We start from the raw sequence: 21,510 nt of genomic DNA, 5'->3' as shown, positions 1-21,510 counted from the left end.
GGTCACTTTATAGGGTTACTGTGAAGATGAAGTGAGGTAAAATGAAAACCGCTTAGCTTATTACCTACTGAGTATTAAGTACTATTATCATTATCATCTCTTTTAGGATTTATAGCGTGGAGGCCCAGAGTGGCGAGACATGTCCTTTTGTTTTTCGCTTTCAGGTGGCGCTCCCTTTTCTCATTAGTGGCTATACCGTCTGTTGTAGCCTGTCCTGTTATCTAGACAGCCTGTATCATTATGTAGAAGCCTGCTAAAGAGCCAGAGCTGGCTGCTACCATGAACAACCTGTGGAACAAATTGGGTTTAGTTTGTTCTCTGCTGGGAAGTTTGTGAAGCAGTGTACGCAGTTTAGCAACATAAAAAAACATTTTTTTTCTCCCCCTGCAGCCATTTAGGCTTGACTGTATTTTGTAGAAGAGGTGAAGTTTCTGTAAGGAACTGTTTTAACTAAAAGACTTTGTATTCAGTACGGTTCCATCTTTTTGTGTTTTAAATCTCCTAGCACCAGTGAAAGATCTCTGGTTTTGGAGACTGGTGGTTTTAGTCTGCATACTAAGTACAGTCCAGTTTTAGCGGTGGTGGTGGTAATAGTCATGTTAGCAGCAGCAGTAGTAGTTGTCTAGCATATTTCTTTACTAGTATAGGTAGTCCAGATACTTTGTGAATTTGGCATAGCCAGTGAGATTATGGATTACAGAGCGTCCTGTATTGTAATTGAGAAATTGAAGGGAGGAAGCTTGGAGTATTTTTGAGATTAGCACCGAGATGAGGTGGGATGAGGCTGACTGAGCGCATAAGACCTAAGATTTATTAATTTTTGTAGAATAGTTAAACTTAACCACTAAGAATCTTGAGGTGTTACCCTGTTTCTCTTGGGCCAAATGACAACCTCGATTGAGGGAGTGTGGTTAATCTTGTTCTTTCTGGTGGGAGGGAGGTTCAAAAGGGAGGGGATATACACATACCTATGGCTGATTCATGTAGATGTGTGGCACAAACCGTCAGTGTTGTAATTATTTTCCAATTAAAAATAAATTAAAAAATATACTGTGCTCTCAAAGATTAGATTTTGGTGGATTGCTTCACACCTTTATTTTGTAAACATCTAAGACTGATTCAGTATTTGATTGATACAATAAATAGTGCTTGAGAACCTGCCATCCACCGGCCCCTCTGCTAGGCTCTGGGAGTACAAGGGGATGTGAGGCAGAAGGGGTCTTGCATTTTGGGAACCTACAAGGTAGTGGGGGAAATCAAAACAGGTGAGCAAATAAGTTACAAATTGAGAAAAGTGATGTGGAGGTACCATGGAGGGAAATCGATAGACACTAAAAAAAAAAGAGGCCCAACGGTGGTCAGAGAAATTCTTTTTGGTAAGAGTAGGGGTGTCAAGGCAGGCATTCCAGGTAGAGAGAACAGTAAGTGCCAAAGCTAGAAGATGGGAAGAGTTTAGTGTGCTTTCAGAACGGAAAAGAGGCCAATTGTGGCCCTTTTCAGTAAGGAGAGTGGTTAAAGAAGAGCTGGAGAGCTAAGATTGTTTAGGGAAGCTGTTGAAGTCTTCTGATTTACATTTTAAAATCAGTTTTGCCAGGGGGTGTGAAAACTGGGTTGTGGGGACCATCAGTTAAGAGGTTATTGTACTGATTTTACCTGGAGGTGATAGTTGACTGAAGTTGAGAGGGGGAGTGGAAAGAGAAAGTGCGTTGGTGGGAAGAAGCAAAGGGATTCATTATGTTCTTTTAGTATTCTCTAGAGAAAGACGTTCTTAGTCAGTGGTCCATGGACTACAGGGGGCTTCATGGACTCGAAAATTTTTGTGAGGGAGTGCATTTTCTCAAGGGGTCGTTACCTTCCATCATTCATTAGAGTCTGGGTTTAAGAACCAGTTCTCTAGAGTCTGTAATGAGGTTTATAACCCATAAAAAAGTAATTGCTCACAGCTTACCAAGAAAGTTGAGAGTTGTGGGTACCTTTCTAAAAGATTGACTTTCTCCAGGAACTCTTTTTTTGTTGTTTGTTTCAAATCAGAGTTAAATGCCATGCCATAGAAAAATCAGCTTTTAGTTTCTGTTTGTTTAGGAGTTAACGGGCTGATGCACATACTGAGGAAGCTGAACTTAATGAACTCAGTTTCACAGAAATCCATATTCATTCCTACTATTTTCTTCTGTTGGTTCCCCCCCAATCGCATTTGTCTTTGGTTGCACTGTGTAGCATGGGTGTGTGTGTGCTAAGTTGCTTCAGTCGTGTCCAACTCTGTGTGACGCTATGGACTGTAGCCCGCCAGGCTCTGTCCATGGGATTCTCCAGGGAAGAAAACCGGAGCAGGTTGCCATGCCCTCCTCCAGGGGATCTTCCTAACCCAGGGATTGAACACGCCTCCTGTGTCTCCTGCATTGCAGGCGAATTCTTACCACTGAGCCACAGGCAAAGCCCTGCTGTGCAGCCTGTGGAATCTTAATTCCCTAACCAGAGATTGAGCCCATGCTCCCTATTGTTGGGAGCACACTTACTGGACTGCCAGGGAGGTCCCTTTTTCTATGGAGTTTTGTTTACAGTTCCTATTTTAGTGGTAGAAATGGAGCACCTTAGTGTGTGAAGAGTGAGATCATTTTCTTCTTGGTTTCCTTCTAACAGGGGTTTCAGATGTATGTTCATATATTTTGTAGTGTGTTTTTCAGATGATAGTGTGTTATTGGAAACAGGGTGTAAAGTTAGAGCTCTACCACTGAAAGAACCACGTATTTGTGTTTTTATGGCAGAGATTTAAAACTGAAGGCTCATGGACTAAATCCAGTCAACAGATGTGTTTTGTTTGGCTCATACAGTGTTGTAAATTTGAATTTGTTGTCAACATTAAAAAGCAGGGAGATTTCATGTAAAAATGTAGATTCAGGCTGCTTTGAAAAATCAGATGTGGCAGCCACAGACCCATGTTTATGCTTGCAGCAGTCATCTGTTATAGTTGAGGCACCATTAAAAATTTTTTTTTGTCTTAGTGCTTTATTTCTTGTTTCTTCTTTAAAAAAAAAAAAAAAGAAATTTTAGGTAACTTTAGAAGAGGGAGAAGGAACAGTGCTGTGGGAAGGGAGGGCCCAAAATACTAAATTGTTTTGTTTACAAACTGAAGAAACCCAAGGGTTTTTAGAAAGCAAAAGAGGTTGATCTGACCCCTGCCCATGCCTTTTTAGCTGGCACATGTGCAGTGTCCTCACTTTTGTTCTGCCTGATTTGCTTTTTAGCATCTGGAATGCGGTAACTGCACAGCTTGGCTTGGTGCAGAAGACAGAGCCAAGCGAAGAGAAGTTGCTGAATGTCCAATTAGAAGACTTTCGGCACCTGTTTTGAGGCAAAAGTGTGTGTGTGTGTGTTTACTATGTGCATTTATGAAGTCTGTCACTTTGCTTTCAGTAATCTGTGTTTTTTTCTTTCTCTATGTGTGTTTTTCTCTTTCTCTATTTTAATAAAAAGGGCAGGATACATAAAGGATTGCTAGACGAAGTCATAGAGAGAGTGTTTTGTGAAGCTACACTGGAGATTTCTTCACTGCAGGACTCTGTTATTGTATTAGGGCTTCCCAGAAGATGGTCCCCTTGTATCTGAAGGATGTGGAGTCTTGACTGAAACCTTTGGCTCCCAGACCATGGGCTATCAGAAAAAACTTCAAAAATGAAAACTCACGAAGTTGGTCAGGTGCCAGAATGGGGTTGTTCAATAAAAGAAAAGAATGGGCAAATTTTTTAATAGAAAAAATTCTTGTTTCATATGTAATAAAGTGTGGCTGCATAGCATGCAGGATATGGGACCTTAGTTCCCTGACAGGGATTGAACCCACACTCCCTGCAGTGGCAGTGCAGAGTCTTAACTACTGGACCACTAAGGAAGTCCCTTTTTGGCAGTTTTGATGCCTCTTTGTATGCATGTTTCCCATTGGAAAGTGTTCTGATAGAAGCTTTCCTTGATGACCCTATCAATAGTAGTACTCCGCTCATCAAACACTGTCCAACCTTCATCATTACTATGGAACATTATATTGTTTATTTTTCATCTACTGTATCTTCACCTCTTTAGGTAGTGAAGCAGGGATTTGTTTGATTCACTGCTGAATCCCCATACCAAGACATTCTCTGTTAAATAGAAGAGGCTTAGTAAATATTGAAAGAGAGGATGAGTTAAAAGGGGAATAAATAGATGGCTGGCTGGGAGTCTCTGGAAGTGCTCCCACTATCAAGTTCTAGCTTACTCAGATTATGTTAATATGTATGGCGATAGGTGAGGAGATTGCAAAGGGGCAAAAGGATACTTTGTGGAATGATGAAAATATTCTTTTGTTGAGTTGGGGTGGTGTTTATTTTGTGGTGGTATATTTTGTCAAAACTCACTGAACTGCACCCTTAAAATGTGTACATCTGTATGAGTTGTAAAGTTGATTTATAAAAATTTGTATTCAAAACTCATCGTGAAAAGGCTGTTCTGTAAAACTGAATTAACTATCAGTAAGTTGTGATAAGGAGAAGGCAATGGCAACCAACTCCAGTGTTCTTACCTGGAGAATCCCAGGGACGGGAGCCTGGTGGGCTGCCGTCTATGGGGTCGCACAGAGTCGGACATGACTGAAGCGACGCAGCAGCAGCAGGTTGTGATAATAATTATTTTCCTTGAATTTTTGATAAAGTTAGCCAAGTATAGGTTGGACGGGAGGTACCTCAGGTGTTACGAGAGAAGGAGGTTGAGCTGACCATGCTCTGAATAGCTCACCCCCATTTTAGTCAGAGGTGCTGAGTTGATATTTTGTACTTTGGGGTTCTGCTTACTAGTTCTCTGTTAAAAAGAAAATCCATCAAGTTCCCTGAAGTTCTCTTACCCCTACTCCAGGGTTTAGTTAAGCAAGGTGCAGCCTGCAAACCCTTAGTTGGGCAGGTAGTCATCTTCAGTTTTGTTTTCCCTGCTTACAGATAGGTTCTTGTTGATAAAAATCGACATTGCAGAAATATGTAATGTAGAAAGAGAAAGTTTACTTCAGTGCCATTTATTTAGGCTAGTGGTTATAGTTTCCATATATTTCTGAATAGTTAAGGTAAGCATAAGGGATGTGGAGGAGGTAGAGATAAATGTCTTTGGTTTATTATGAAAGCTTATGCTTAAAGCCTTACTTCAGATGGGCTTAAATTGCAAATGTATTGTTTGTGGTATTCCTCTTGTTTTCCTGGGAAATTGGAAGGTGATATATTGATTCTCTGGTTGATAGTGAATGCTTTTATCTTTGTTCACAATATAGAACTTAGCTTACCTCTTCTCTTCCTTTATTTCTATATCGGCGTCATTTGTCACGTGACCTTTTTTGTCTGTCTTGTCACATTTGGGCTTATTTGTCACATTTGACCTTTTACCTTTAGCAAGCATGATTTGTTTCATCATTCAACCAGCGGGGGGATTCTAGTGGACTTGAATGTACTGTCATGTGGAATAGCAGTAGAGAATGAGGAAGAAAATGTATTTGATTGTTGGCTTATTCTCTTTTTTGCTGTGGAGGCTGTTTAGTATTGGAGGATACATACAGGATGAAAGTAGTTTGGTAAGGAATATTTTCTATTCCACTTACAGCAGAATATTTTCGGCTGCAATGTTCATTGAATAGGGCATGCTCATGGAGATAGGTGATCTCTGGTACCTAGGTGCCTTGGTTTTATCAGATGCATGTATGATAAATGGAAGTCCTTGATTCTTATTAGAAGTTTCTTTTGTGGTTGTTTTTTATTTATTAAACTGGGACTGGGGCAAGTTGCTTAACCCCTCAGTATCTGTTCAGTTTCAAATGAAAATGGAAATCTCTTATTTACCTCCAACAAGGGTTATTGTGATGGCTAGATGGTTAGCCCAGTGCCAGAGCATATAGTAGGGATTCAATAAATTAACTTTATTATATATAGAAGATGGATTTCTTGTTAGCTGTTTGGAAAAAACTTAAACTTGAAAGAATAGTGAGAAACACCCAGAGCCCTCAATTGATAGCATATGGTAAGTGCTGAGTATATGATGAAGTTAGTATTTGAAGATTGTGAGGGAGGGATAACTTATTCAATAAAAAGTTCTGGAACAATTGGCTAACCATTTTGAAAATTACATTATTTTGACAGAATAAATCACATGAAAATAAGAGGTACAGATTAAATAAATCAACAAGTAGATACCATTTTTTTCCCTCAGATTTCTGTCTTGATAAACAATATGACAATTATTTTGGTGAGGATGTGGGGAAATGGACATTTCTGAAGTACTGCTGGTAGCGATGTAAGTTGCTGTAGCCTTTCAGGAGAGCAGCAGAATGTATCTGTACTTTTAGGAATATATCTTAAGGAGATAATTGGACACATCCTTAAAGATGAGGATAATCATTGCAGTGTTACTTATGTTAAGTGAAAAATTAAAAGCAACCTAAACTACAACACTAGGGAACTGCTTATATTCTAGTATGTTAATACAGTGGAATGCTAGGTAGAACGAGATGTGGATTGGAGAACCATATTTGTTAACATAATACCATGTGTAGAAAAATGCCCAGAACTGATACTTTTGTTCTGTTCAAAAACTTTTCCTCCTTAGTCAGTGTTTGTTTTTAAGTATGTACTGAGCTTTAGAATTCTTTTGGAAAAAAGTGATCTGTGGTCTAGATGTGCTCAGTCCGTTTCGGTAGCCAGTAGCCATGTGTGACTAGCTAACTTTGAGTTAATTAAATAGTTTTTATAGTAGCCATATTTCAGGTGGTCAATAGCAGCAGTGTGACTGGTGGCTGCCTTTTTTTTTTTTTGGTGGCTGCCTTTTTGAGTAGCATAGACATGGAATATTTTCCTCATCTCAGAAAGTTCTGTTGGAGAGCCTTGATTTAGTTTGTCTTTTCATGTTTTTGTCAGCATTACTTCTGCATAAGATGGGGCCTCAGAGTAGTTGCAGTTCTTTCCCTTTAGATTTTACAGAGAGTTTTGGGCTTTGGCTGTCTTTTATGTATCACCAATTTCATAATATTTAAACATTCTTTACTTTTTAGCCCACATGGGTTTGTTTAGAAATGGAGAGAGAATGCTATCTTTTAAACCTATTAAAGTTTCTGTTCTTCACTAAAAAAAAAAAAAAAAGGGAAATAGTGATTTGGCTGTGCCAGGTGTTAGTTGCGGCATGCGGGATCTTCGCTCTTCATTGTGGCATGCAGGATCTTTTAGTTTTGGCATGTGGCGTCTAATTTTCTGACCAGGGATGGAACCCCAGCCCCCTGCATTGGGAGCCTGGAGTTTTTGTCTTAGCCACTGGACCACTAGGGAAGTCCCTGTTCTTCACTTTAAAAACAACGAATCAGCAACTGGAATTGAGATTGATTTTTTTTTTTTAACTTTTTAAATCTTTTTTTTTTTTTTTTTAGCTTGCTTTATTTGGCTACTTTGGGTCTTAGTTGCATCATGCAGGATCTTTTGTTGAGGTGCATAGACTCTAGTTATGGCTGGTGGGCTTAGTTGGATTTAGTTTTGTCAAATTAATACTGTGACCATATAGTTTACCTTTTTGAACCGGGATGCTATTGAGCGAGGGGATGCTATTAATACACTGCAACAGCAAGTGTAAACTGACTGTCTTAAGCAAACCTGGATATAAGGTCAGCCTAAATATTAAGAACTTTCATATGTGGAGTTTTTTCCCAAACTAAATGCTTTTTTAAACACTTTACATGTATTATCTCATTTAATCCTATACTTTACAAGGTAAGTGAAGGGTTTCTTGTTTTTGTAGATGACAAAGTTGAGTCATAAGAGATTAATTTAGGGAGAGAGAAGATTTGAACCTAGTTCTGACTCGAAACTTCTACTCTTGGCAGCTGCTGTATTGCTTAGAGTAAGGGTCCAAGGAGAAGATTCTGCAGTAAATTAGGAGAGTCCTCACTCAGACAGTAAAGTGTCTGCCTGCAGTGCCGGAGACCGGGGTTCAGTCCCTTGGGTCTGGAAGATCCCCTGGAGAAGGAAATGGCATCCCACTCCAGTATTCTTGCCTGGAGAATTCCATAGAAGGAGGAACCTGAACTACAATCTGTGGGGTCGCAAAAAGTCAGACATGACTGAGAGACTTTCACTTTCACCCCACAAAAGAAAACATCCATTTTGTTTTTGTCAAGCTTGTTAGATCCAGAGTTTATTTTGAAGAATAAATGGACATGAATTCACAAGCCGACACAGGCTTTTTCATTTGCCTTGTTGCAAATAAAATGACAGAAAATGTATTTCAGAATAGATAATATTTGCCTGGCTTTTTAAAAACAATTTTCTTTCTGTTTTGGCCTTGCCTTGTGACTTGTGGAATTTTAGTTCCCCAACCAGGTATTGAACCTGGGCCCCTGGCAGTGAGAGTGCAGAGTCCTAATCATTGGGCTGCCAAGGAATTCCTTTGCCTAGCATTTTGTATCTTTCCATCTTTAAAATGAAAATACGCCTTCCTTCCTACCTTCTTTCGAGGGAATTACAGTATGTATATTTTGACATTAATATAAAGAATACATGAAAAATTACATAATTCATTATCTTATGCAACTTAGCATAGTTACATATCATCATTTCTTTTATTGCTAAATGGTTATTAAATGGTTTGGATATGTAAAAGTGATGAAAATTCTGTCTCATGTAAGTTTAGGCACAAATGGAATTAGGTTAGTGCTGTTTCAACAGTTGAGTGAACAGTGTTAGCTAAGTGCTAAAAATTCTCAAATGTAATTGTTTTAAATGCCATTTGAGTTTAGCCATTGTAGTGAACCATCTCTTCAACAGATTGTTAAACTCTTGGTTCAGAAGCAGTGGATCCAAAATTTATTAAAAGAATGACATAAAGTGTTATTTAACCATTGCAAGTGCTTTGTCATAACATTTATGATCTTTTAAACATACTTTTGAAATACCTTCTCTTTGAGAGAAGGCAGGTTTTGTTTTTTTTAACAGAAGTGATTTATCTGCCCGTGTCGAGTCTAGTTGCCTGTGGTGTCTCCATTGTGTGCTGGGCCTCTGTTGCGGTGCACACGCTCAGTCGTTCTGGCTCAGGGCTTAGTTGCATCACAGCCTGTGGGCTCTTAATTCCCTCACCAGGGACTGAACCTGCGTTCCCTGCATCGGACCACCGGGGAAGTTCTGAGAGAAGGCAGCTTAATGAAAAAAGTACTAACATGGTTAGCCCAAAGAGTGGCTTCCAGATGAAATCTAATAACCTGCTCTGACCATTACTTTTCATACACGAGCCATGAATGTGAGTGAAAGATTAATTTTGAGGTTGTCGACTAAGGCATTGCTGTGGTTTTTAGGAGATTAAGATTTTATGTGCTGGTCAAAAGTATACGTTAGCTGTAACTTGTATTACATATATTTTATATATGTATATACATATGTACATGTGTGTGTGTATATATTACACAGTATATATATGTAATATACAGTATTAGAGTAATGTGTTATTCCATCTGGAATTTTGACCTTGCTCTTCTCACCTGATCTTATCATGATACCTATCATGATACTTATCATGATACCTAGAATATCTGGAATTTTGACCTTGCTCTTCTGGAATTTTGACCTTGCTCTTCTCACCTGATCTTATCATGATACCTATCATGATACGTATCATGATACCTAGAACTTCGAAGCTTCAAACAAGAAGTAGGAGGTGCTTTCTAAGGAGACCTTTGGTTTCCTTGTTCTGTATTAAATATCACTTGCAAGGCTGTAGGGATATGGGCTTTGTTTTTGGTGTTCATCTTCCTGCCAGTACTCCTTTGTGTGTAGGAAAACATTGTTCAAATAAAATTTTATGTCCTGGATACACCTTTTGGATGCATTATGTGTATAAAACTCAGCTTTACATATAGTAACTCTTGAATAATCTAGTTTCCTAGAAACTAGGAAATATTCACAACTTTTTCTTGAGTATGTTTCTTTTCTTTTTTTTGGAGGGGGGCGGCTGAGCTGCATGCGGGATCTTAGTTCTGCAACCAGGGATCTAACCCATGCCCCCTGCGTTAGGAATCTTAATCACTCAGAGTCTTAACCACTAGGCTGCCAGGGAAGTCTCTTGACTGTATATTTCTTGATACAAGTTATATAGCATTTAGTGTGATTTTTTTTTTTCTTTCTTCTCCCTGAGTAGTCAGCACCTGAAATGGACCTAATGTGGGATTAAACAAAATCCTACAGATTTAGCCTGATCTCTGTTTTGCATTGGACAGATACTTGTGTATCAGCTTAGTTTTTTTGAAGGTGATTCTGGAAATGGAAATATCTTTAAGGATTTAATTTGTTGGTGGTTATGTAAGCATGTTACTGGGGGAAAAGGAAAGAGCCTTAATGAAGTGTAAAATGTTGATTTATTGAAGCAATTTGGGAAAATAAAGTTCTCATTGTTGAGCCTATCTGCTGTTCTTTGTTCCTGTCCAGCTTTGTTTTTATTTTTCAAACCACCTTTTTAGAATACAGCATACTCTGTGACTTGCATACATTAATTCATTTAATCCTTTGATTTTATTAGATCAGTGCATCTGTTTTTTAGATGAGAATCAGTACCGTGTTCAAACCTTCACAATAGTGGAGTCAGGGTTCTAATCCATGTTGGTCACATGTTTGTAAAATTCTTGCTCTTAACCGCTCTGCTTAAATTCATTGTACACTTTTTTTTTTTTTGAGGGTTTTTTTTTTTCATTTATTTTTATTAGTTGGAGGCTAATTACTTTACAATATTGTAGTGGTTTTTGCCTACATTGACATGAATCAGCCATGGTTTTACATGTGTTCCCCATCCCGATCCCCCCTCCCGCCTCCCTCCCCATCCCATTCCTCTGGGTCTTCCCAGTGCACCAGCCCTGAGCACTTGTCTCATGCATCCAACCTGGGCTGGTGGTCTGTTTCACCCTTGATAGTATACTTGTTTCAATGCTATTCTCTCAGAACATCACTTTTTTTTTTTTTAAAGAAAGGATTATTTTATTCATTTTTGATAGCACCACGTGACTTGAAGGGTCTTAGGGATCAAACCTGGGACCTCTGCAGTGGAAGCTTGGAGTCCTAACTCCTGGACTGCCATGGAATTACCCTTAATACATACTTTCATGTGCTTATTCTTCATTGTGGAGTTGTTTCTTTGATTTAACCTTAAGAGCATTGCGTTATAAGTCCTATTTCATTCTTCTAAAGTTGTTTGCAAAAATCTAAATGTGTGTAGCTAAGAAGCTTGTGGGGGTATCTGCGAATGCTTGTACTTTGCTGTCACTATTATAGAGAGTTATAGCAGTCTTTTTTTCCTATGGAGAGGGACTGAGAAAGTGAGTCTGAAGTTAGCACAACTACAGTGTTCTAACTGTATTATACATTATACAGCATTTTTTCTTAGGCTTGTAAAGTATGCATTCTGAAGACATGCAAAAAATACAAAGAATAATACAACTGGTACCTGTGTATTTAAGAGATCAGTTTAATAAATAAAGCTTTACCACCATAGTTGAGTCTTCTAGGATTGTTCTCTCCTCCTCCAGTCTCTCTTCTGACTTGGTATTTATGACATCTATGCATTTTTCTAGATTTCTGTTAAAAATATGTGCTTTCCTAAACAGAATGTAGTATTGCTTTTTTCTGTTTTTTAAATGTCATGTAAATTGTTTGATACCAGTTTATTCTTGTAACTTTTCTGTTTAGTCTTATGTTTGTGGGATTCATTCATGGTATGTGTGTTCTTTACTACTGTATTAGTATTCATTGTATGAATGTGCCACTTTTTACTTACCTGTTTTCTTGTTTATACTCAGTGCTTCCAGGAATATTCTTGTATGTATTTTCTGTTTACTTGGGAAAATTTCTCTAGGGTTTACATCTAAACTGAAATTGCTGGTTCATGGGTTGTGTACATCTTCACATTATTCTCCAAAGGGATTATACCAGTTTATACTTTCAATGTATGTATTTCTGTTGTTACACATCTTAATGCCACATGAAATTGTTAAACTTTAAGGTTTTTTGCCATTCTTGTGGCTATGAAATATTTTAGTTCTAAGTTGTATTCATCTGATTAGTAGAGAAAATGATTGTCTTCTCATAAGTATATTAGCCGATAGGTTTCTTTTTTAATTGTTCATTCTCTTATAGCACTTTATTTTTAGCATTTATCATCATCTGACATACAGTATACAGTTACTTGAGTGTATGTTTTACCCCACCAACCACAAGGTGAGAGACTGTCTCCTTTTGTCAGTGTTAATGTCTCTAGTGCCAAGCACAGTGCTGGCATATAGTAGGTGTTCAATAAATACTTACTAAATTAATCTTTATTTTTTTACTTAAACAATTGAGTTTTTGCCTTTTTTAAAAATTTATTTGTAGAAATTATTTAGAGTCTGGATTTTAATTTTTTGTTTATATGTATTGCAAATATACTCTCTTAGTACGTAGTTTTGTTTTGATTTCTTAAAGCATATAGACACGTTTATCAATCTTTACCTTTATGGTTTATACTTAAAATATCTTGTTTCAAATCCTCTACCTTGAATTCATACAAATATTTTCTTGCATTTTTCTTTTAAAAGTTTAGAGCTTTTCACATTTAACATTTATTTATATATATATATATTTTTTGTCCACTTGGTGTTTATTTTTGTAAGTGATATAGGGATCTAATTTTATTTTTTCCTTATGATTGGTTTTAATTTTCATTAATACTCTGAATCTCAAGTCCTGACTTTTTTATGGGCTCTGTATAATGGCCTTTATACTTTGTGTAGTGGTCTTAATAGCTTTCTGCCAGGCTTAAAACTTAACTTTATGCATGAGAAATTGAAAAAATACCAATGTAATCTAAAACCAGATTTCCAGGGAATAGAAAGCAGGATTGTTAAGTCAGGGATGGCATTAGTCACACAGCCGAATTAAATCTTTTGGAGGGAACTCTCAATTTATAGGAATCACTTTGACAGGTGACATAGTTCTCTTAGTAGGATTCATGGTTATAGTAATCTATTTTCCTGGTTTAAACTTAGGAATATAGAGCTAGTTCTGGTGAACACTTACAAGTGTTCTGGAAATAAGATGCATTTTGTGAGAAACTGTTTAGGAGTGGCTTGGTGGCCTTGGGATTTGGCATTTTGTGGGAAGAAGAGGCTTACTATCCCTACAGGTGTTTGTAAATTGATGTTGAGCTAACACCAGCAAATTTGCAAAGCAGTTGTGAGTTTATAAAGTTAGCAGAACCAGAATATATATGGGCATCTTGGGTAGATTTCCAAAATTGCTGATAAGATTACTTCTGAGTTTGCTCAAAAAGAAGTTTAATTTGGCAGTACTCTGTGAAGTGGTTTTGACCTTTGTGTCAAATCTGGTAGCTTCTTCTGGTTTGTAATTTAAAAAAGAATAATAAGAAAGAAATAAAATCTCTGAGGGTGAATTTACTTAGTAGGTTCTCCAGCGAGACATGATCAGATCTGATTTTAATGCTAGAATAATGTCACAGATATTTGCAACAGATTATTTAGGCATCAGATTCGGTCTCTTGTTGCTTGTTTACAGATGAGAGGAAATGTGGTCCATCTAGAAGTTGGTTATCCTGGTCAGTTGTGTGCTCAGTCATGTCTGATTTTTTGCAGCCCCATGGACTGTACCCTGCCGAGTTCCTCTGCCCGTGGAATTTTCTAGATAAGAATACTGCAGTGGGTTGCTGTTTCCTACTACAGGGGATCTTCCCGACTCAGGGATTGAACCTGCAGCTTTTGTGTCTCCTGCACTGGCAAGTGGATTCTTTACCACTCACACACCATCCTGTTCTATTGCTCTCTGCTAAATGGGTTGTTAATCAAATGAACTATTTTGGATAAATTTTTTTAGTAAAACTAAGCAGTTGTGGAAGATACACTCTGAATGTACCATGGCACTTATCCAGCTCTAAAATTAAGAGTTTTGGGGGAATTCCTTGGAGGTCCAGTGGTTAGGACTCGGTGCTTTCATTGCTGTGGCCCAGGTTCAATCCCTGGTTGCGGAACTAAGATCTTGAAGCTGCATGGCAGAGCCAAAAAAATTAAAGTTCACTATTTGTTAATTGAAATTTCCTTTCAAATAAACCTTCAGTGGATTAGATTTATTTATTTTTTAAATTTATTTTTGGCTGTGCTGGGCCTTCGTTTCTGCTTGGGAGTCTTCTGTAGTTGCGATGAGTGGGGGCGGCTACTCATAGCAGTGTCTTTTCTTGTGGAGCACAGCCTCTAGGGTGTGGAGGCTCAGTAGTTTTGGCACACTGGCTTAGTCACCCTGCAGCATGTGGAATCTGCCTGGACCAGGCCTGTGTCCCCTGCATTGGCAAGCGAATTCTTAACCACTGGACCACCAGGGAAGTCCAGATTTATTCTTACTTAGCATCCCTCATAGCTTCTAGTAGAGTATGTTTTAGCCAAATAATAAGGTTATTTAGGAAAGACGGCTTTCGTAATACACATTGAAATTTTTTTACCCCCCTCCCCTGCCCCAGATAATAAGTAAAGTAAGTTAGTTGCTCAGTTTCCAACTCTTTGCGACCTCATGGACTGTAGCCCCCCTGGGCTCCTCTGTCCATGGAATTCTCCAGGCAAGAATATTGGAGTGGGTAGCCATGCCCTTCTCCAGGGGATCTCCCTGACACAGGGATTGAATCCAGGTTGCTTAGGTTGCAGACAAATTCTTTACTGTCTGAGCCCCCAGGGAAGCTCAAATAATAAGTAACTGGGAAGAAAAATAAGAAATTAGAGCAGACAGGATGAAGTTTATAGTTTAAGGTTCTTTAACGGATTCAGGGTAGCATGATGATGTGGCAAGAACTGGAACACACCAAGAGCCACGGGCCTTTAGCTGTAGAATTAACTCACCTTCGTGGGCAGATCTCCCTTTTTCTGGGTTTAATTTTCCTTTGTAAAGACTAGGGTTGTACTAGATAATGATCTCTATGTGTGCTTCCAGTTCTTAATGCTCTGTGACTCTTAAATCTGATATGCTCCTAGGTCAGATTGGAGTGGACCATGGTCTCTTAATCACAGGAATCTCGCTCTTTGATTAAAGCTAGCTATAGACTGCCTCGGGTGCACACCCACTAATTATGTGGACCGATGATAACGCTCTTTTTATTCTCTTAGACTCTAAGTCACAATTGTTAACTTTTTTTTTTTTTTTACAAATAAGTGTTCTAGTGATATTTAGAAATAAGTCATAGAAGTTATAAACATAGGTTGGAAGTGTTACCAGCACCAGGGTCTTGGCAGAATAATGATAATACTGAGCAGAGAGAAGCTGCTCTGTTGTGTTGTAAGTACGTGGAAGGAAGCAAGTGTTTGATTTATCTTTGTGCTTTCCACAGTGCCCAGTGCAGGATATTAACAATTACCTGTTTAAAAATTATACATTACTATTATTTATATGAGTTCTTGCTATATTACTATGCACTGTACTGTGATTTAGATGTTTTTCTCATTTAATCACTACAGTAGCTTATGAGATAGTGTTGCCCTTATTTTATAGATCAGGAAACTGAGACTTAAAAAAGTCAAAATGCTTTAAACTAGTTTTTACATGACACCAGAGCCTGTGCTCTTTCTTGCCTCAATATGCTGCCTAGCAAAGACAATATCCATTGGGTGCACTCAGTGAATGTTAACTCAGTGAAGTACTTGTGGAATGTTTTATGTTCATTGTTTTGGATCTTTATATTAGTATTTTAATTTATTTTTAATTTGGTTTGTGCTGCATGGCATGCAGAGTCTTAGTTTCCCAACCAGGGATTGGACCTGTGCCATGTGAGTCCTGACCACTGGATCACCAGTGAATTTCTCCGTTAGTATTTTTAGAGGTGGCACAGTGGTAAAGAATCGCCTGCCAACTCAGGAGATGCAAAATGACCCAAGATGCCAGTTTGATACCTGGGTTTTTAGAAATATCAGTATTTTTAGAACAGAGTAATAGCCAGTTGTAATAGACCAACTGAGTATCTTACTAGTAGGACTTTCTTAAGGCAGGGCAACATGTGGTTGGTTGTTGTGTTCCAAAATAGAAAAATTAAACCTGAGAAGGGGAGTGGAAGTTGAGGATAGGGAGGGTAGCAATTAGGTAGGAGACTTCTTTTCATTATGTACTCTTGTAGAATTTGAAATTTTTACTGTGCATGTATTACTGAAATGAAAAAACTTGGTAAAAAGAATTGAACATTTAGTTTGCTTTGGCAAATGATTCTGCACATTTTTCCCTTTTTAAAAACTGTGTATTTGCTGCAACATGGATGAACCTTGAAGACACATTAGGTGACATGTTACATATAAAAGGACAGTGCTGTATGATTCCACTTGTATAAGATATCTAGAGTAGGCAACTTTCATAGAGACAGTACTGATAGAATGGTGGTGGGGTGTGTTACTTTTTAAGTGGGTACACAGTTTGTGTTTTGCAAGACGAAGAAGTTCTGGAGATGGACACTGGTGGTGGTCACATAACAATATGAATGTTCTGAATGCCACAGGTATGTTTTGTGTTACATGTATTTTACCATAGTAAAAAGCCACATTATATAATATTTACTCATTTATTTGTCATTCAACACTGGGGATACAGAAAGGAATTTAATCAAGTACTTGCCCTCAAGAGTAAAATAGTCTAGTAGTAGTACATGATTAGTATTATTATTTTTCAAGGAAATAGAGGCTGAAGTTGTAAGGAAATGGTGAAAGCTTATAAAAAGTTACAGTGTGATAAAGAAATTCTGGAAAAGTAGATGTTATTTTTCCAACAGTCTTATGTGCTGGGTAAGCCAGAGGATTTAGATGAGATGTTATTATTTTGCCCTGAGGCACTTTTGCATAGCCCGCGAGCAAGGTGGTTTTTAAAAACCACCTGTCTAGGTAGGAACTGTCGGATACACAGATGGCATGTTGATTACTCTCTGCTCTTGTAAATTGAGAACTTGGGGCACAGAATACTGGTGTCATTTAGGGGTCATGCTCATTCAGCTTGGAATCAAGTATAGGTTTGGGTTTCTTTCCAGAGTGTTCTGCGTCTTTACGAGATTTTGAAGATGTATGTGTCTTATATTCTGAGTCTGCCATAAATCCAAATTTTGAATTATCAGGAGAATGTAATTGTTTAACAACCATGTGACTACCCATACCAGCTAGTTGAAGTCTTGTCTGTTAATTGTCACCTTGATATTGACCTGACTAGTATATTATAATGAGTACTAATGGTGTGCTAATAAGTACTAGTAACTATGCATATTAATTTATTCAATTTTCATAACCCTTTATAGTAGGAGGGCTTCTCTTGTGGCTCAGCTGGTAAAGAATCCGCCTGCAATGTGGGAGACCTGGGTTTGATACCTGGGTTGGGAAGATCCCCTGGAGAAGAGAACAGCTACCCACTAAGTATTCTGGCCTGGAGAATTCCATGGACTATATATATACATAGCCCATGGGGTCGCAAAGAGTCGGACATGACTGAGCGACCTTCACTTCACTTAGATTAGGAACCAGCTTTACAGATAACAGAGATGGTGAGATTTAATTAAGAAGCTTATCACAGATCTCAAAGTTAGTAGTTGGTTGTGTGAAAATCAGTATCTAGGCAATCTGGTTTTAGAGCATGTGTCTTCTATTATGGGATTCCCTGGTGGGTCAGTGATACAGAGTCTGCCAGCAGTGCGGGAGACCTGAGTTCAATCCCCGGGTTGGGAAGATGAAGAAGAAAATGGCAACCCACTCTAGTATTCTTGCCTGGAAAATCCCATGGACTGAGGAGCCTGGTGGGCTACAGTCCATAGGGTCGCCAAGTCGAACATGACTGAGCGATTTCACTTTCTTTTCTTTTCTTTTTTGTTATTGGTTGCTGCTGTTCATTCGTGTCCAGCTCTTTGCCACCCCATCAACTGCAGCACGCCAGGCTTCTCTGTCCTCTAGTAGTTCCTGGAATTTGCTTAAATTCATGTCTGCTGAGTTTGTTGGTTAGTGCTTTGCAAATTGCTCTAGGTTGATTGATTGCTAACTTTATTTGCATTATTGTACATTGTTAGACATAGTATTTTAAAAAGTGACCTATTCTACCATTTGAGACCCTGTGGTTGTGAGAATTACTGTTTATTAAGGGTTTATTCTTATTTAGGCATTTGCACTAAATGACTGTTAGACAATTAGGTAAATTGAATACAGTTTTTATAATACAGTTGTGTTAGAAGAATGGGATTCTTTTGGGGGGCTAGCACTTCCCTTAATTGGGGTCCAAAGTTAACTCATCAAAATTGGTGGCAAATGTTCATCTGTTAATGAAGAAACATGTAGTGAGAGTTTACATATGTCATCTTTGACAGTTTCTTTTCACAGAGATAGGTCCTGCCAATTACTAATACTAATCCATGAGTATATGATTTTAATTGAGCATATTTTTTACTTGGAAGGCATTTATAGAATTCTGATAGATTGTTTTCTCGTTATTTGCTTTTTAGCCCCCCATTACACTGCACATTAATCATTTCCAACTGAAGAGTAAATGGAAGCATCTTCAGTTGTATTTAGGTGGATTTTGAAATGCAAATATTTCCTTTGCACTTGCATTGAAAAAGTATACTGAAATGTAGTTTGAGCTAAGAAAATAGATCTGCTTCAAATTTGTGTGGGAATGAAAATCTTGCTTGTTTTGAGTTTTGCTAGTATAGGAAGTGACGGAGAAGGCAGTGGCACCCCACTCCAGTACTCTTGCCTGGAAAACCCCATGGACGGAGGAGCCTGGTGGGCTGCAGTCCATGGGGTCGCGAAGAGTCGGACACGACCAAGTGACTTCACTTTCACTTTTCACTTTGAAGCATTGGAGAAGGAAATGGCAGCCCACTCCAGTGTTCTTGCCTGGAGAATCCCAGGGACAGCGGAGCCTTTTGGGCTGCTGTCTATGGGGTTGCACAGAATTGGACACGACTGAAGCGACTTAGCAGCAGCAGCAGTACAGAAAGTGAAGAAAGTAACATTGCTTGTGAGTCAAAGAAATATTCAGTATAATTTGCTATAGTATATGTTTTCCCTTGAAGTGCTGTTTAGTTAATTTTCAAATTTGTTATTAAGGAATGTTATTAAGTGCAGCAAAAGTTAATTTCAAAAGCCATTAACTATCCATTAATGGTGTTTAAAGGTGATTCTTCAGAAAAATTCACAAAATCAGTTTTGAGCTTAAAAAAAAAATTGCAATGAATTTTACTGCTGCTAAGCCATTTAACTGCTGTTTGGTAGGGCAAGTCAGACATCACGTTTTTCTGACAAAAATTCATAGAAATGATGATGCTAAGCCTGCAAAAGTGGACTGAGAGGGAATGAAAGTCACTTTGTCAATACTGGGTCAGTAGCACATGAGAGATTCTTTTGTTGAGTACCTGCTGATGAGTGGTACAGTAAGTAAACCATAGCTTTAAATACTTTACATTTTCAGAAGCTTTGTAAATATGTTCAGCTCAGCCCTTCCTTCTCCACACATTTTTATAATCAATATTTCTGTACACCTTAGCATATTCAAGTTCAGGCTATATTGAATTAATGTTCTCTCAACTTTTTGGAAAAGATTTTTACCAGAAGTTGTTCCATACAGACTGTTCATAGTGTTTAGTCACTTCAAACTCATCACTGACTTCACTAAACCACTGAGTGGTATCAGTAATATCTCTTGAATCATCAAGAGCCATGAAACACCACCAAGATCTTTTGGCTTTTTTGAAAATAAATCTTTTATTTTTGAACAGTTTGATTTACAGACAGTCTGGGAAAATAGAGTATGTTCCCATGTATACCCCATTTAACACTTTTTTCCTGTTAACACCTGTTGCTCCTGTTAACACCTACTAACATTAGTGTGGTACATTGGTCACAACTGATGAACCAGTATTGGTATAGTCTTATTAACTGAAGTCCATGCTTGAATTTTCTTAGTTTTTATCTAATGTACTTTTCCTGTTCCACATTCTCATTTAGGATATATATACATTAAGTTGTCATGTCTCCTTAGGCTTCTCTTGGCTATGACAGTTTCTCACACTTTTTTTTCATTTTTGGTGATCTTAACAGCTTTGAGGATTGCTGGTTTGCTTTATTATAGAATGTCCCTCAGTTGGGATTTGTCTAATGTTTTTCTCATGAGTAGACTAATATTAAGGATTTTGGGGAGAAAGACCAGAGAGGTAAAGTGCCATGTCATATTAAGGAGTACGTGCTATCAATGTGACTTCTTGTTAACTTTGATTATCTGATTAGGTTTCTCAAGTATAAATTGCTCCCTTTCCTTCCATAGTGTACACCAAAAGAAAATAGCTAGACACACTCACCTCCACTTGAATGGAGAGTTACATGCCACCTCCTTGAGGGTGACTGAGTATATTAGTATGGATTCATGGGTATTTTTGTTATAATCCAGTACTTAATTTTGTTACAGTTTTTCTGATTGTTACTGTTGAGAGCTCTTTCAGTTGGACGGGAGTGTCCTTTTGCCATACCACTTTTATTGTATGTGGTGGTGCTTTTTTGTTGTTGTTTAGCACTTCTTTACTTTCTGACTCTGTAAGATACTTCCAAGCTCATACTGTGTATCCCTTCCCCCAACCCTAGATTCAGCTATTTCTCCAAGGAGTCCTGGTTTCTTTTATTGGAGAATGTATTAAAAATCAAGATCTGGGTCTTGGAGGGTAGTTGCTTCTCAGCTGACAATGCAAGAAATATATCTATACTAATACATATATTCCATATACTTATAGAAATATCTGTAAGTATTTGATATTTTTATATATATCAATTTCTATCTATAAACATGATTACTGATACCTCCAACTCGAATCCGGTACCTCATTGATCATTCTAGTGTTTCCCTCTTTTATGTTTAACCTCGCACTTCCAGCAGTGGGAATCTTGACTGTCACCATCTGCCATGCATTTACTCATTAGTTCCAGTATACGTGCAGTGTAGTAGTTTCAGGATTGTTAACCTGTACCCTTTAACAGCTATGACAAACCTAGACAACGTATTAAAAAGCAGAGACATTACTTTGCCAACAAAGATCTGTATAGTCAAAGCTATGGTTTTCCCAGTAGTCATGTCTGGATGTGAGAGTTGGACCATAAAGAAAGCTGAGCCCTGAAGAGTTGATGCTTTTGAACTGTGGTGTTGGAAAAGACTCTTGAGAGTCCCTTGGACTGCAAGGAGATCAAACTAGTTAATCCTAAAGGAAATCAGTTCTGAATATTCATTGGAAATGCTGAAGCTGAATCTCCAATATTTTGGCTATCTGATGTGAAGAACTGACTCATCAGTAAAGACCCTGATGCTGGGAAAGATAGAGGGCAGGAGGAGAGGGGGATGACAGAGGATGAGATGGTTGGATGGCATCACTGACTCGATGGAAATGAGTTTGAGCAAGCTCCAGGAGTTGGTGATGGACAGGGAGGCCTGGTGTGCTGCGGTCCATGGGGTCACAAAGAGTCAC

The 21,510-nt window shown here is 38.2% G+C and overlaps 1 protein-coding gene across 6 annotated transcripts in view; it reads left to right on the top strand.

The window, feature by feature from the left end:
- Nucleotides 1-21,510, top strand: part of THRAP3 (thyroid hormone receptor associated protein 3) — a 69,940-nt gene that overhangs the window by 1,100 nt on the left and 47,330 nt on the right. Inside the window, exon 2 of one of the 6 annotated variants that reach the window (XM_043461885.1) lies at nt 3,246-3,358. The exons of 4 other annotated variants lie outside the window; for them this stretch is intronic. The gene's annotated coding sequence lies outside the window, so the exon portion shown is untranslated. Of the gene's footprint in view, nt 1-3,245; nt 3,359-13,765; nt 13,786-21,510 lie in introns of those variants that run through there. One more of the 6 variants, XM_043461887.1, reaches the window with a different exon arrangement.

Source organism: Cervus canadensis, chromosome 2, assembly GCF_019320065.1.
Source record: "Cervus canadensis isolate Bull #8, Minnesota chromosome 2, ASM1932006v1, whole genome shotgun sequence".
NCBI lineage: Eukaryota > Metazoa > Chordata > Mammalia > Artiodactyla > Cervidae > Cervus > Cervus canadensis.
This window is presented reverse-complemented; position numbering and strand designations above follow the sequence as displayed.